The sequence below is a fragment of the Perca fluviatilis genome, chromosome 20, assembly GCF_010015445.1.
Source record: "Perca fluviatilis chromosome 20, GENO_Pfluv_1.0, whole genome shotgun sequence".
Classification (NCBI taxonomy): domain Eukaryota; kingdom Metazoa; phylum Chordata; class Actinopteri; order Perciformes; family Percidae; genus Perca; species Perca fluviatilis.
The window spans coordinates 5,244,154-5,255,039 of record NC_053131.1 but is presented as its reverse complement, the minus strand read 5'-3'; positions in this window follow the sequence as shown (position 1 = coordinate 5,255,039).

The window sequence follows — 10,886 nt, the reverse complement described above, 5'->3', positions numbered from 1 at the left end:
ATCCATTCACACCGTAACCGTATCAAGGGTCAGAAAGTGATGGGTAATCAATGCCTGTGTCACCCTGTGAGATATGATTTCATATACAACCAAAAGACAAAAGAAACACACCATGGGGTTCATTCAATTCGATGCTGACATGTCTTTACTGATACAACACATACAGCAACAGCATTTGTGCTCTCTGAGTGTACACAGGTTCAACTTTGTACAGTGAGGTTTGGACATTGGGCAGTGTGGCGCAGGCTTCACACATGGAGTGGAAACACAAGTCTTTACCACAACGGCTGTGCGTGCAGGTTCCTAGACCGTATGCCATGTCGACACCGAGAGCAGGTTGCACAGCCGTCATGTCAACCCCCAGAACCGCGTGACACGTTATCCAGTATACACCTTGATTTGCACAAACATAGAGAAACACTCTGTGAGACAGTAAAGGATGGGTTAAAGGAGTTTATTGTACACCACACAACATATACATATCACACCGTACACATCATGCTGCTGTGGTTATCGAGACCGAGTTCACATTACACTTCCTGGACAGGCCCCGAGTCCAGCGTGGAGTCCAGCGTTGAGTCTTCACAGTTAAAGCAGACTACACCGTCACGCTCAGAGAATCCGTACTCGGAACCAGGTCTCGGTTTCATCAGGTTCCACAGTTCGTACACATATTTCATGCTCCGGACCATCAAGTCACAATTAAACTCGGTCCAATACTTAGACTGGACCGACTTTGGGACTATGGCCGGTTCGAAGTTGTACACCCAGGTTGTAACAGTCCCGAGGGGAACATGTGCCGATTGCGTCCCATAGACTCCTCAGCGAGTGACACCAGGAGGAAAACTCTGTGTGCTTGGTCACTGCCACGGTCATCAATCTCTTGATCCCCAGTTCCCTTGGCACCTTGTTGTAGTCGGTCCCACACAGCGCCATGAACACCAGCTTCTCCGCACGCTCCTTAGCATCTCTAATTACATCTCCTTTGATGCACAGGAAAAAACACCTGCCTGCTCGGTTCAATCTCAAAAAGCGACCGTGGCTGCCCCTCTGTACCAGGCCTGTCATGTACGCCTTGCTCAAGCGCTTGAGACCACGCAAGACATTCTCCTGTTCCTTGCACAGTTCGCGCCGTCTACACCATCGTCGAGCTCGAGCTCAGGGACTTTTTTTTCGTGCTCCTGCAGACAGGAGATCTTCCTCTTCTCTCCAACACCGCGGGCTTTTCGAATCGGAGATTGCCGTCAGGCCCTGGTCAAATCGCGGGCCATAGTGTTTCGAATAGGAAACTGACCGTTTTTGCATTGACACAGTGTGCGTCCACAGCAGCGACACAACACCTTAACTTCGGTCCCCTTTGCTCGAGAACCTTGACAGAAAGGTGACGTACACAGATCCCCTGATCCCGGCCAGGTATAGGTACCTGGCTACGTTTAGCTTTAGGTCGACTCTCCCCTCGGCCTCCTCGTGCTCATCCGAGACTTGCTTCAAAGTTTTTGTTGCTGCTCCCGTCTCTGGTAGCAGGTGCTCGTCCCCGGCAGCGATGTCACACAGAACTCTGAACCTATCCTCGCTCGAAGAAAGCTCACCAAATGTCGGTTTCAGCGCGTGTCTCTCTTGGGGACTAGCACACAACAGCTCGCCGAAGCTCGACGTGTGCATGTCTCGACCCTCCCGGTAGCTCTTGTTGTCCATCCTCATGGTAATCCCTTCCCGTCCACAAGCCGTAAGCACGGCCACTACATCGGAATCCGGCGCTGCACCGTCACGCTGCCCGTGAGGACATTGGCCAACTCCACGAGCAGCGTGTCAGCCTCTGTGCTCCTACACAGCGAACCACGCGTCCCGCAAAAGACACTTGTGAACTCGCGGGGTCCGCGGCTTACGCCCGCAACCGCCGAGACCCGGGACGTTCTATCTCTCCGTAACTGGGATATACGTTGCAGAGCTCACACTCGGGAGGTGTCAGGTCATTGAGCATATTCGGCAACACACTGTCATCCTCCGTGTACTTCTCGTGGAACGACACAAGGTTTTCGACAGAGGTTCCCTCACATTCTCCCTTGGCCCCCTCACATTCTCCCTTGGCCCCGGTCACTAGAAACAACTTGTTTTTCATACCCATATCGGCCAACAGTTTCATCATTGTGTATTCTATGGCGCATAGATTGCGCATACAAAACTCCATGTGAGGCGCAGGCGTGCGGTTGAGTCTCAGCTCCCTCACGGCTGGCTTCTGAGCCCTAGTTCCATCTTTGACAAGCACCACACACTGACTGCCCTCATTCTCCGAGATGTAGCACAACGCCAGCGTTCTGGCCATGCTCAGTATTGACCCCTGTGGATCATCCTCGATGTAGTCACTCTCCTTGACTTTGTGGATAACCATGAGATGGTCTATCAGAGTCCAATCCTGTGGCGAAACGCGGTGGTCCGATCAATTCGAACGGGGCTAGGTGAGGGTTTGCGAGCATTGCGTGGATAGCATTGTGTCTCAAACCCATGTTGGTCAAAATGGTGGAGTAGGAGCCTATTGGAGCACTGGGTCATAGACAGTACACTGTCTTGAGATTGGTTTGACTCGGGGACAGCTTATTCAACCAAAGACCATGGAGGACTCACAATCTGAGTCACCACAGAGGAGAACTATATATATATATGTGTGTGTGTGTCCGTGTGTGTGCGTGTGTGCGTGTCTGTGTGTGTACAACCGCAGCGACCTCGCGACCGCAACAGTGACAGGTAGATGTGGTACGCATCCATGAAACTTTCCATGGCCTCCGGGAAACAATTATTCTACTTTGAAGAAAAAAAACAAGAAAGAAAGAGAGTTCATGTAGACCACAGCAGTTTTAATCATCGTTGGAATCATCTTCACTCTGACCGGGCCAAGCGACGGCGGCGAACCTCTTCTTGTCGTCATTGAAAAGCTTGTTCCTGTAACTCAACTCTGTCTCATCTAAGCGGGAGGTCCGTCGGCTCTGCAGAGGCCAGCCGAACTACGACTTCATGTTCCCCACGTAGGAGTGAGACAATTGAGCACTGCGGGGGGCGAAACTGTTCAGCCACGGGAACTTGCTGCGCAGGGACCTAGAAATCGTGGGTCGCGAGCAACCCCTCATGTCAACCTTGTTGGTCCCGGGTCTGACGATCACCAGGTATGCCGCGGACCGCTCCGCCATGCTCGGGTACGTGAGCGAGAACATCAACCATGTGAGCCACAGTTGCGTGTTGTATCGCCACAAGGTGACCGGATCCAGTTCGTCGTTGTTCCTGGTCTTGAGCTCAAGCAGCACTACGTTGTCCCTTACGGTGTCCTGGGCCACTAGGTCCACCCGGTTCGTAGAATCCCCACGTGTCGTCTATGGACGTGCACCGTGTACAGCCGTTGTGGTATGTGTAGGCTCCGGGTACGCGGCTACTGCTGCCACTGCCACTGCCACTGCCGCTAAACCTGTCGGGCCTGGGCACACCGGCGACTTTGAGGCCTGCGCATATCGGAGTCAGGCGCAGAGCTTTGAGCTGCGTGAGAATGAGTCGAGACACCGGGCCCACGTCACGTATTGTCTTCTTTTCGTTGAACACGTCCTTGCACTGAGCGTCTACCACAGTGCCTATAATGGAGGACATGTGGGTCTTGTCCCACAGGAGCCTGCAGGCTTCCGGAGTGAGCGCTCTTGACCTCAACAGTTGCAACAGCGCTTCCTTGAGTGTCAACCCGTGGGACTCGTTGGGCGCATTCAGGTTTCTTACGTACCCTGGCACCCACTCGAGCGAACTGTGTGGGTTGGCGTTCAGGTCCCTAACGACCCTCGTGAACATGTCCATGCTTATCATGTTGTGTTTGCTCGCTCGCGCTCGTTTCCTGTACAGCTTGATAGACTCGAGAGTCTTGGTGATGCCCTGAACCTTGTACCAACGGTCGTCTGCGGTAGACTTTGCGCACAAGGGCGCCGCGACCCAGGCCGTCGCCCAGTTTGCGCTTCATTGTACTAAAGTGCTAGGGTCGTACGTGCTCTAAAGAGTATGCTGCTGAACACGTGCATTAAGGTAGAGTACCAACAAACCTCCAAGCCCGGCAGTCATCTGAACTATCACCGCACAGGAACGAGTGAACAGCGGACGAGCTGGTAGCCCATACCGAAAGTCCGGCGCGCTGAGCGAAGACGGCGCTGTCGCTGTTCCACAACATTCTCGACGATCGGCCCGCCTACAACGCCTTTTGCTCTGGCGAGCTCAGGCCGAAGTGGCTGCGTGGCAAAGCTCAACAGGCGCAGGGGCTTTCCTCGAGCAGCTGGGCAGGCCCGTCACCTCCGCTCATGGAGAACGGCTCGCATCTCCCTCGCACGCATAGCGTCTGCCGCGTCTTTTCCGCCGTGTGGCCGAGGTCAGGCGCGCCAGGTCAGGCACTGGTGTCACACGAGCCCGACAAGACCAGCGAGGAGCGACGAGGAGGAAGAAGAACGATGAGGAGGACGAACGACGGCGGCGGAACCGAGAGTGCCCAGCAAGCGAAGAGGTGTCAGCTCTGTGCAAAGAAAAGGACCGCAAGACACACACCGTGTGCGGTGGCTGCCAGGAATACATCTGCAGGAGCTGCACAGGGTCCTACCGCGCGACTGCGTGAGGCAATAGCCTCTTGAGTCGTAGCGGGCGGTTTGAGCTTCGTCTTTGACTTTCAAATAGTAGGCTAGGGTCCCGGGACCCGAAGGACGAAGCGGCGTGTGACATGGAATAACATAGAATAAGCGAGGGTCCCCGGGACCCGAAGGACAGAGGCGCGAGCCAGTAACATTCATAGAATCACAATAAGCCAGGGTCCCCGGGACCCGAAGGACGAGGCCGCGAGGCTAATACAAAACGTGAATAAACTAAACAAGTTCCCGTGACACGAAGGACAATACAAGGGTTAAAGATGAAAAGTTGTTAAAAGAAAAACTTTTCGTCATAGGGCGTGGCCATGGCGGGGCGGCCATTTTGTGCATTTCACCGCCGAAACAGGAAGTGGGTGTAACTCGAGTGTACGTTGTCTGATTACCTTGAAACTTTTCAGGATTCATAAGAGTCCAACCCTGAGGACAAATAAAGGCCGATATTTACTTAAAGTCATAGCGCCCCCTAGTGGCAACAGGAAGTAGGCCTAAAAGTCAAGGTGCTATACTTTTAACGAACTCCTCCTAGAGATTTCATCCGATGGACTTCAAACTTGGTCTGTACCATCCCAACACCTTAACGATGAAAGGTTATTAAAAGAAAAACTTTCGTCCAGACGGTGTGGGCGTGGCGTGGCGGCCATTTTGAGTGTTTAGCGATGAACAAAGAAGTTGTTGTAACTGGTGTTACGTTGCCGTATCTGCCCGAAATTTCTCACGATTGACAAGGGTCCGGGCCTGAGGACACCTACAGGCCAAAATTGAGTTTTGGTCATAGCGCCCCCCGCTGGCAACAGGAAATCTGCCTTATATGACAAACATCATCCGATTTGCATGAAACTCAGAATGTGTGGTCTACGTGTGATACTGAGCCGCCCCCTATAATATGGCCACGCCCACTTACTCAGGCCACGCCCCCTTTCATAACATTTGAACCGTTTAAGGTATACCCTTGTGTGAGGTATCATTGAACTCAGCATAGACTTCTTTCTTCATTGGTGATGGTTTGACCCGCCCCCTATGTTTAAGCCACGCCCCCTTTCATACATGCTGACCCATTTAAGGTAGAGTCTTTTGTGAGGTATCATTCATCTCAGCAGAGGCTTCATTTTTAATTGGTGATGTTGGACCCGCCCCCTATGCTTTAGCCACGCCCCCTTTCACAGCTAATGAACCGTATGACGTAGAGTCTTGTGTGAGCTATCGTTGAACTTCGGCGGGGGAGTTCCCTTTTCATTGGTGGTGGTTTGCGGCGCGTCTGAGTGCACGTCAATGCAGTGCATAAGGCGGGGGCGTACCCACCGGAAACCCGACGTGCAGAGGCGCGAGGGCCCATCCATCGCTGCTCGCAGCTTTAATTGTTTGTTTCTTTCTTTCTATTATTATTTTCCCGTCAAATGAATTGGCTTTTTGAGGGGCTTAAGATATTCAAAAACTCACCAAATTTGGCGGTCGCATCAAGTCTGGTGAAAATTTACGTATTTTAAGGGTTTCGGGAATAGGCGCACAAAAATGGCTCGCTAGCGCCCCCTAGAAAGTTAAGAAAATTGAGCCCCTGCAGTGCGTTTAACGTAGACTCACGAAACTTGGTACACATATGTAACATGTCAAGATGTACAAAAAACTTAATTTGAGCCATACCCTAAACCCAACAGGAAGTCCGCCATTTTTAATTAAATGTTAGAAATTAGTGCGATTTTGGCCATTTCCACATGTCGTACTATAACGAACTCCTCCTAGAGATTTCATCCGATCAACTTCAAACTCGGTCTGTGCCATCTTAAGAAGTTAAAGATGAAAAGTTGTTAAAAGAAAAACTTTTCGTCATGGGACGTGGCCGTGGCGGGGTGGCCATTTTGTGCGTTTCTCCGCCGAAACAGGAAGTGGGTGTAACTCGAGTGTACATTGTCCAATTACCTCGAAACTTTTCAGGATTCATAAGAGTCCAACCCTGAGGACAAATAAAGGCCGATATTTACTTAAAGTCATAGCGCCCCCTAGTGGCAACAGGAAGTAGGCCTAAAAGTCAAGTTGCTATACTTTAACGAACTCCTCCTACAGATTTCATCCGATCAACTTCAAACTTGGTCTGTACCATCCCAACACCTTAACGATGAAAAGGTATTAAAAGAAAAACTTTTCGTCAGACGGTGTGGGCGTGGCGTGGCGGCCATTTTGAGTGTTTAGCGATGAACAAAGAAGTTGTTGTAACTTGAGTGTACGTTGCCGTATCTGCCCGAAATTTCTCACGATTGACAAGGGTCCGGGCCTGAGGACACCTACAGGCCAAAATTGAGTTTTGGTCATAGCGCCCCCCGCTGGCAACAGGAAATCTGCCTTATATGACAAACATCATCCGGTTGCATGAAACTCAGAATGTGTGGTCTACGCGGTGTATACTGAGCCGCCCCTATAATATGGCCACGCCCACTTACTCAGGCCACGCCCCCTTTCATAACATTTGAACCGTTTAAGGTATACCCTTGTGTGAGGTATCATTGAACTCAGCATAGACTTCTTTCTTCATTGGTGATGGTTTGACCCGCCCCCTATGTTTAAGCCACGCCCCCTTTCATACATGCTGACCCATTTAAGGTAGTCTTTTGTGAGGTATCATTCATCTCAGCAGAGGCTTCATTTTTAATTGGTGATGGTTGGACCCGCCCCCTATGCTTTAGCCACGCCCCCTTTCACAGCTAATGAACCGTATGAACTCCTAGAGATTTCATCCGATCAACTTCAAACTCGGTCTGTGCCATCTTAAGAAGTTAAAGATGAAAAGTTGTTAAAAGAAAAACTTTTCGTCATGGGACTGGCCGTGGCCGCAGGGTAGCCATTTTGTGCGTTCTCCGCCCGAAAGCAGAGGTGGGTTGTAACTCGAGTGTACATTGTCCAATTACCTCGAAACTTTTCAGGATTCATAAGAGTCCAACCCTGAGGACAAATAAAGGCCGATATTTACTTAAAGTCATAGCGCCCCCTAGTGGCAACAGGAAGTAGGCCTAAAAGTCAAGTTGCTATACTTTAACGAACTCCTCCTACAGATTTCATCCGATCAACTTCAAACTTGGTCTGTACCATCCCAACACCTTAACGATGAAAAGTTATTAAAAGAAAAACTTTTCGTCAGACTTTAACCACACCCACTTCCTCAGGCCACGCCCCCTTTCATAACATTGAAACCGTTTAAGGTATACCCTTGTGTGAGGTATCATTGAACTCAGCAGAGAGTTCCTTATACATTGGTCATGGTTTGGTCCGCCCCTCTGTGCTTAGCCACGCCCCAATTTATAAGTAATGACCCGTTTCATGTAGACCCTTGTGTGAGATATCATTGAACTCAGCACAGACTTCCTTATTCATTGGTGATGGTTTGGCCCACCCCCTATGCTTAAGCCACCCACCCTTTCATAAAACCTTACCCATCTAAGGTAGAGTCTTGTGTGAGGTATAATTGAACTCAGCACAGACTTCCTTTTTAATTGGTGATGGTTTGACCCACCCCCTATGCTTTAGCCACACCCCCTTTCATAACTAATGACCCGTTTCATGTAGACCCTTGTGTGAGATATCATTGAACTCAGCAGAGACCTCCTTATTCATTGGTGATGGTTTGGCCCACCCCCTATGTTTAAGCCATGACCCTTTTATAACTAATAACCCGTTTGATGTAGACCCTTGTGTGAGGTATCATTGAACTCAGCAGAGACTTAATTTTTAATTGGTGATGGTTGGACCCACCCCCTATGCTTTAGCCACGCCCCTTTTCACAGCTAATTAACCGTATAGAGTCTTGTGTGAGGTATCGTTGAACTCGGCAGGGAGTTCCCTTTTCATTGGTGACGATTTGCAGTGTCTGAGTGCCGCGCAAATGCACGGTCACAAGGAGCGGCGTCTGCCGGTAACCCCGACGCGCGCAGAGGCCATCGCTGCTCGCAGCTTTAATTAATATTAATTTTTCATGACCAAAATAACATTATGCACAGTGAGGAGCCTACAAGCTTCACATATTAGAAAAATACAATAAGAATTTTTTTTTTTTAATGGCTCGTTGTCAAGGTTGTTTCAGATCAACACCTGCAAGTGACCACTAGGTGTCATCGTTGAGACGGGTGTCGGATTATTTCGAAGCCTCGACACAATATGGCACATTTGCTTCAACTGTTTCATTGTTTCACGAAGCCTCAATCTGCCCACCACTAATTCAAAGTAAAATGTATGAAACTTACATAGCTCAATAACAGACACAAGGCAGGAGACACAGCATGTTCAGCAGCAAGGATTCCTCCATGTGGTTTGAACAAAATGGAAGGGACTGCGTGCACAGGTGCTGTCTAATAAAGTCTGTGGCTGACTGAGGCTATGATTACAGGTGTGGTGAACTACAGGGGGAACTGAGTGGCAAAGGAAGGGGGCGTGGCAACTGCAGGACAGAGCTGAAATCTTCCAAACAAAACAACAAAGGTGGCAGAACAAACTTAAATATCAATATCACACATTCATTCATAATGAACACATCCACAATGTTAATTTTCACATAGAAGATCATTTCAGATCTGTATTAATAATGCGAATAATGGAAAAACACAAATTAAATACAAATTTTGGGGTTAATGTTCCCTTATAGCTATGCAGTTTGTGCACAATTACCATCGTGGCAGTAGTTACAATTTTGGATCCTTTAATTACCCAGACCTTAACCCCAAACTTACCTACAACCTCTTTAGCTAGAGCTGTTACACAACACCAAGGGGTATTTTTGTTTGGTATTTGTGCTGCTGTCATTCCAAGGCACTGAGTGTGAAATCATATTGTGCAAGTTCCACACTGAATCCACACATATATTAAATGTTTTTGGCAAAAAATAAACCCCCAAAGTTATATATATATATATATATATATATATATATATATATATATATATATATATATATATACTTACATACATACATACAGTACAGGCCAAAAGTTTGGACACACCTTCTCATTCAATGCATTTTCTTTATTTTCATGACTATTTACATTGTAGATTCTCAATGAAGGCATCAAAACTATGAATGAACACGTGGAATTATGTACTTAACAAAAAAGTGTGAAATAACTGAAAACATGTCTTATATTTTAGATTCCTCAAAGTAGCCACCCTTTGCTTTTTTGATAGCGCTGCAAACCCTTGGTGTTCTCTCAATGAGCTTCATTAGGTAGTCACCTGAAATGGTTTTCACTTCACAGGTGTGCCTTGTCAGGGTTAATTAGTGGAATTTTTTCCCTTATTAATGGGGTTGGGACCATCAGTTGTGTTGTGCAGAAGTCAGGTTGATACACAGCCGACAGCCCTATTGGACAACTGTTAGAATTCATATTATGGCCATAACCAATCAGCTAAGTAAAGAGAAACGAGTGGCCATCATTACTTTAACAAATGAAGGTCAGTCAGTCCGGAAAATTGCGAAAACTTTGAATGTGTCCCCATGTGCAGTCGCAAAAACCATCAAGCGCTACAACGAAACTAGCTCACATGAGGACCGCCCCAGGAAAGGAAGACCAAGAGTCACCTCTGCTGCTGAGGATAAGTTCATCTGAGTCACCAGCCTCAGAAATCGCAAGTTAACAGCAGCTAAGATTAGAGACCAGATGAATGCCACACAGAGTTCTAGCAGCACACACATCTCTAGAACAACTGTTAAGAGGAGACCGCGCGAATCAGGCCTTCATGATCAAATAGCTGCTAGGAAACCACTGCTAAGGAGAGGCAACAAGCAGAAGAGATTTGTTTAGGCTACGAAACACAAGGAATGGACATTAGACCAGTGGAAATCTGTGCTTTGGTGTGATGAGTCCCAATTTGAGATCTTTGGTTCCAACCGCTGTGTCTTTGTGCGACGCAGAAAAGGTGAACGGATGGATTCTACATGCCTGGTTCCCGCCGTGAAGCATGGAGGAGGAGGTGTGATGGTGTGGGGTTGCTTTGCTGGTGACACTGTTGGGGATTTATTCAAAATTGAAGGCATACTGCAACCAGCATGGCTACCACAGCATCCTGCAGCGACATGTCATCCCATCTGGTTTGCGTTTAGTTGGACCATCATTTATTTTTCAACAGGACAATGACCCCAAACACACCTCCAGGCTGTGTAAGGGCTATTTGACCAAGAAGGAGAGTGATGGAGTGCTGCGCCAGATGACCTGGCCTCCACAGTCACAGGACCTGAACCCAATCGAGATGGTTTGGAC